The sequence below is a fragment of the Schistocerca americana genome, chromosome 11 (genome assembly GCF_021461395.2).
Source record: "Schistocerca americana isolate TAMUIC-IGC-003095 chromosome 11, iqSchAmer2.1, whole genome shotgun sequence".
Classification (NCBI taxonomy): Eukaryota; Metazoa; Arthropoda; class Insecta; order Orthoptera; family Acrididae; genus Schistocerca; species Schistocerca americana.
In genome coordinates, this window is record NC_060129.1 from 112,008,680 (window position 1) to 112,015,162 (window position 6,483).

Sequence of the window (6,483 nt, forward strand, 5' to 3'; positions counted from 1 at the left end):
TTTTTTTGGTTTTGCAGCAAAATTCCTCCTCCTTTGTTGCAGGAGGCCTTGGCTTTGTGTTAGCACTTCCTGCGGCTGATGTTCTGGGTGCCTGTGCTGTGGCTGATAACGTCTGCTGTTGATGGAGCTGTTGCAGTTGCTGATGCAGATGGTCTTGCTGCTGCTAATTGCGCAAAATGCTGCCTTAACCGTCCTTTATGGAATTTTTTCGTGGTACTGTTGATGTTGCTCTTCTTGATGGTTTCATTCGACATCAGTTTTTTGTACAGAATCCACTTCTGCATATAAGGGTGTCAGTGAGAAACTGTCCTGTAGTTTTTATTTGCTTCTGTCGCTGTTTCCTGTGCTACCCTTGTTAGCGATATGTGTGATGATAATACTGTTTACTTCTGGTTGTGCTGCTGTTAGCAACTCGTACTTCTCGTCAGATGTTTTTCTTTATATGCGTGGTGCGTCTTCTATTGATCGGACATCCCCTATTCAGTCACTCGTTGACCACGATGGCACCGAAACAGAGGACGACCGAAGAAAGGCAGAAATACTGAATTCAGTGTTCCGATACTGTTTCACTGCGGAAAATCGTAACACGGTCCCTGACTTCAGCCGTCGCACGGACGCCAAAATGGAAAATATTGAAATAAACGATATCGGAATTGAAAAACAACTGCTATCACTTAGTAGCGGAAAAGCATCCGGACCAGACGAGATACCCCTAAGATTCTACAGTGATTATGCTAAAGAACTTGCCCCCTTTCTATCAGCAATTTATCGTAGATCGCTGGAAGAACGTAAAGTACCTAGCGACTGGAAGAAAGCGCAGGTCGTTCCCATTTTCAAGAAGGGTCATAAATCAGATGCGAATAATTATAGGCCTATTTCGCTTACGTCAATCTGTTGTAGAATAATGGAACATGTTTTGTGTTCTCGTATTATGACGTTCGTAGATAATACAAATCTCCTTCATCATAACCAACATGGATTCCGCAAACAGAGATCATGTGAAACTCAGCTCGCCCTATTTGCCCAAGAAATTCACAGTGCCGTAGACACTGGCGAGCAGATTGATGCCGTATTCCTGGACTTCAGGAAGGCATTTGATACGGTTCCGCACTTACGTTTAGTGAAAAAAATACGAGCTTACGGAATATCGGACCAGGTTTGTGATTGGATTCAGGATTTCCTAGAAGAAAGAACACAACATGTCATTCTTAACGGTTCAAAATCTGCAGATGTAGAGGTAATTTCGGGAGTACCGCAGGGAAGCGTGATAGGACCTTTATTGTTTACAATATACATAAATGACTTAGTTGACAACATCGGTAGCTCCGTGAGGCTATTTGCAGATGACACGGTTGTCTACAAGAAAGTAGCAACATCAGAAGACTCGTACGTACTTCAGGAGGACCTGCAGAGGATTAATGCATGGTGCGACAGCTGGCAGCTTTCCCTAAACGTAGATAAATGTAATATAATGCGCATACATAGCGGCAGAAATCCATTCCAGTACGATTATGCCATAGGTGGTAAATCATTGGAAGCGGTAACGACCGTAAAATACTTAGGAGTTACTATCCGGAGCGATCTGAAGTGGAATGATCACATAAAACAAATAGTGGGAAAAGCAGGCGCCAGGTTGAGATTCATAGGAAGAATTCTAAGAAAATGTGACTCATCGACGAAAGAAGTAGCTTACAAAACGCTTGTTCGTCCGATTCTTGAGTATTGCTCATCAGTATGGGACCCTTACCAGGTTGGATTAATAGAAGAGATAGACATGATCCAGCGAAAAGCAGCGCGATTCGTCATGGGGACATTTAGTCAGCGCGAGAGCGTTACGGAGATGCTGAACAAGCTCCAGTGGCGGACACTTCAAGAAAGGCGTTACGCAATACGGAGAGGTTTATTATCGAAATTACGAGAGAGCACATTCCGGGAAGAGATGGGCAACATATTACTACCGCCCACATATATCTCGCGTAATGATCACAACGAAAAGATCCGAGAAATTAGAGCAAATACGGAGACTTACAAGCAGTCGTTCTTCCCACGCACAATTCGTGAATGGAACAGGGAAGGGGGGATCAGATAGTGGCACAATAAGTACCCTCCGCCACACACCGTAAGGTGGCTCGCGGAGTATAGATGTAGATGTAGATGTAGATGTTCGAAACTGCAGACATCACACACGTAAATACATATACACTGTGACAGCCTTTAAAGATTATTTCCGTGCATATGCTCTCTCTCTCTCTCTCTCTCTCTCTCTCTCTCTCTCTCTCTCTCTCTCTCCAAAACTTTTGGGGTAATCGGGGTTTGGCTGAACATGGTGGGCAGGGACGCTACACAATTAGTGTGCAACAGAATTGGATGAAACCCATGCTTCCATAGCTGCAACAGTTAAGACAACTGCTCATTTAAAGTGAGAAATAAGTGTCTGACCGCCAGTCTGTATGGAGCTCCAAAAGCTTCTTAATTCAGCCATATTTGCAGTTAGAATCATTGCAATTCTTGGGAAGAGACGCATCAGTAAGCTGACATATTTTACATGTGTTTATTCATTAACATAATAAGGAATAGTGTTCTAAGATAACTCATCTTTAACAAAGAAAGACTTCATAGTCTAAAAAAGTGCTGTAAGAATAATATATGGTGCTCAACCGTGGTTATCACGTAGACAGCTGTTTAAGGCCTGACTGTGGCATCACAGTATTGTTTTTATGCCCTCATGAAGCTTCCTGTACATAGGCCACAGGAGGTCAAAAGTAAAAATGACGTATACGATTAAAACACTAGAAGAAAAAAGGACGTTGATTTATGCACATTAAGGTTGCCTTTAGCAAAAAAGGCGTGCACAATGGTGCAACAAAAAAATTTTGATGACATACTCAGTCATACAAAAAGTGTGACAGACGGCAAAGTAAAATTTGAAGATAAACCTATAAATATTTTCATGACAACTCGTTCTGTTCAAGAGAAGAATTTCTATTATTGTTGTGGTAGGAACTGCTATCTCTTATCTGCTTGTCTTCACTTTTATTAAAACAAATTATAGTCAGTGGTCAGGATGTCGACGTATTTACAAAAAATTCGTGACGAAACTTTTAAATGATTTTCTCCATATCATTACGTTTTATGATGAAAATAATCCATGGAATATGAATACTAGGGTAAGATGCCCAGAGTAAGTGCAGCTTTCAGTCTATCTGTGTTCTTCACGTGCATTGGATTCCGGTTAATTTGAAAAAAAAAAAAAAAAAAGATTGTTTTTCACAAATCCAATCGTGCAAGAATTACGCTGATACCAGGCATAATATCTCACACCTCGAGACGTCACGTGATCGCTGAGGAAGTCTGAGGAATCACACTGTGGGACCCTGTGGGGAGGAGATGCACGCGATTATCAAGCAGCTGGACAAGCTTCAACAGGGGAAAGGGAGGATACTGTGTTCTCTCAGTTGCTACAGAGGTGTCGAGACGGAGGTTTTGTAGCAGTTTTCACCACGATTAAGCATCACACCAACTTCAGAGCGGCGAACAAGATAAAACGTCGACTGAGCGTGGCACTTGCGAGAGAGAGGATTCGACATATGCGCCACAGGCTAGATGTGGTAGCCAGGGAGCTTTCACATCTTCACCTGTACATGACAGTCTCCTTAGAAGCTGGCAGAGGGTAGCCAGTGTCTCTCGGTCTTGGCCTGTAGCGGAGAGTGCCAAGAGGATTGCCTCAGAACACCAGGCTTTCAAGTTCGTCAGCATGTGTAAGAAAACACAGCAGGAGGAGGATTCTCATATAGTGAGTAACCACTTTGATGACATCACTTTGAAAGTACTCAGCAGCAGTTCCAATTCTGCAGCAACTCCTTGAACTGCGCTCATTTCTGGTTTCATCAGTACAGTGGACTAAGAAGCCGACACACTTTCACCAAATGTGGCAGAAGAAAGTCGATGGGAAGCCAGCAGGGTGGTCACCAGGACAAAACCTAAAAACTGGAACATATCAAGTGATGAGAAGCGTGCACTCAGTAGGCATCGGGAAGAGAATAGCATCATGTTGTTTACAACAAAGGAAGGGATATCTACAGTCTTTTTGCTGCAGACTAATTATGAACAGAAGCTGAGTTAGTTGCTGCAGGGTCCTGTTTACAGACTTTTGGAACGTGACTCTGCAGACAAAGTGAACAGGAATACTAGGGTTCTTTTGAAGACCTGTGAAGGTTATTAATCAGCTATGAGAGTGCCACTGCCGCCAAGATTATATGGACTGGAGAAAGTACACAAAGAGAGTATGGTCAGGAGCATTGGTAAATCAGTGTACCCAACAGCCAAGCACTTGAAGAAATAGCTGTTCCTACATACTTCTGGAGAATAGTATTCATTACATCTGCATCTTCGGGGCATTCTTGCAATGTCTCAGGCAACCACATCTCATAGGTAACTGATACAATTGTCAGCTTTGATGTTGTACCTCTGTTCGCTAAGGTACCAATGAAAGTCTCATTGGAACTTATTCAGAGATATTTGATGATGCTCTGTTCAAATTTTCAGGCATATACTGAACTCTACTCACTTTCTGTATGGGAGCCAATATCATGAGGAGACAGGAGGTGTAGCCATGGGCAGTTCTCTGTCTGTAACGATTACCAATATGTTCATGGAGAAATTTGGAGAAGAGGCATAGCTAGATACAAATCTACTTACTACTTTAGGTATGTTGATGATAAAATTGGGATCATGCCACATCGGAGGGAGAGGGGTAATGAGTTTTGGAACGTATGAACTTACAGCACCCAAAGATAATGTTCAGCATGGAACTGGAAAAGGGTGGCCACCAGCTATTTCTGTGTTGTTGTTGTTATGGTCTTCAGTCCATAGACTGCTTTGATGCAGCTCTCCATGCTACACAATCCTGTGCAAGGTTCTTCATCTCTGAGCGGCTTAATATATTCATCCCTTTGATGCCCAGTGCGATTTTTTCCCTTTACACTTCCCTCTAGTATTAAATTGGCGATCCTTTGATGGCTCAGAACGTGTCCTACCAACGGATCCCTTCTTCTAGTCAAGTTGTGCCACAAATTCCTCTTCTCCACAATTCTGTTTAGTACCTCTGCATTAGTTATGTGATCTGCCCACCTAATCATCAGCATTCTTCTGTAGCACCACATTTCGGAAGCTTCTATTCTCTTCTTGTCTAAACTATTTATCCTCCATGTTTCACTTCCATACATGGCTACACTCCATACAAATACTTTCAGAAACGACTTCCTGACACTTAAATCTGTACTCTGTAACGTTGCGAGTCCTATACGCGATAAATTTATTGCAGTAAGCTACTTTGCAGAGCAGCCCATAGCATTGGAGCTATTGGCTGTGAAGAAGACAGCCAGCTGTGTCTTAGCAATGGCTCATTCGCACCTGTCGCTATGCTAGCCGTGGGAAGCGGTATCTGTGGCACTCCGAGCGACTGAATATTCAAACCCTTAAGAATCTAAATAAACTATATCAAATATTATTTAATATAGTTTAAAATCTATACACTGCCTTTTGTTATTCAAGAGAATATGGTATATAAATTTCAGCCCTCTATTTGTCATAGTTTCAGAGTTAGAAGAAATTACCTAAAACACCCCAAACCGACACTTAGACTAAAATAGGAATAATAACAGTTTGTCTTTTAGTATCATTTGAAATCATTACTGTAGTTCACAAAATGTCAGGTCAATTTATTTGGATTTTCATATTAAAAATGTTAACTACTTTTCATTTTCATAATATAAAATCCGGAAAAGATTATTATTTAATTAATATCTATTTCATTTGTTGTTGTGGAATGAATGAGAATGAGTGAGATTGTGTAAGTGGGACATATGTAGAAATGAAATGTTGTATATTGTACCACATTATGTAACTGTGTAGTGAGAAATTTGTGTTTTCCCCTCATTTCTGATGACGTATGTCTAAAAGTACTTGCTTTTGTAAGAGGGCAGCCAGAATAGCTGTTTGCAGATTAATAGTTTTCTAAATAAATTCCCAGATTATTTTTCTTTTCGTTTGGTCTTGTTAAACATTGTATTAATATCTGCATATTGAAATGATGTGAATGCAACTGGGAATAGTGATTGGCGTAGGACAGTATTGGCGCGAGAATGATCTCGAATGATTGTTCTGATTGGCTGGTCATTTTGATCAACCAAGCAGAGTTTAGCAGTTCACGCGCACTGCCAGGTAGTTGTAGGCTGTGGAAAGAGCAGCACTGGGTAGCTATTGAATGGGTAGGTCATGTTGAACGTGTCCGTCTGCATAATGTATAAAATGATGAAGTTATTGGAATTTCGCGTCTGGATTGTGTTGCCGTAGAAGCAGTTGCATTTCCGGATACTTTTGTGAAGTTTGGAAATCCTAGAATTATTTTGTGGGAAAAATAAACGCGAGTGAACTTTTGGCCTCTGTAAAAAATTCCGCGTGGCATGTTTCGTACCCGTATAT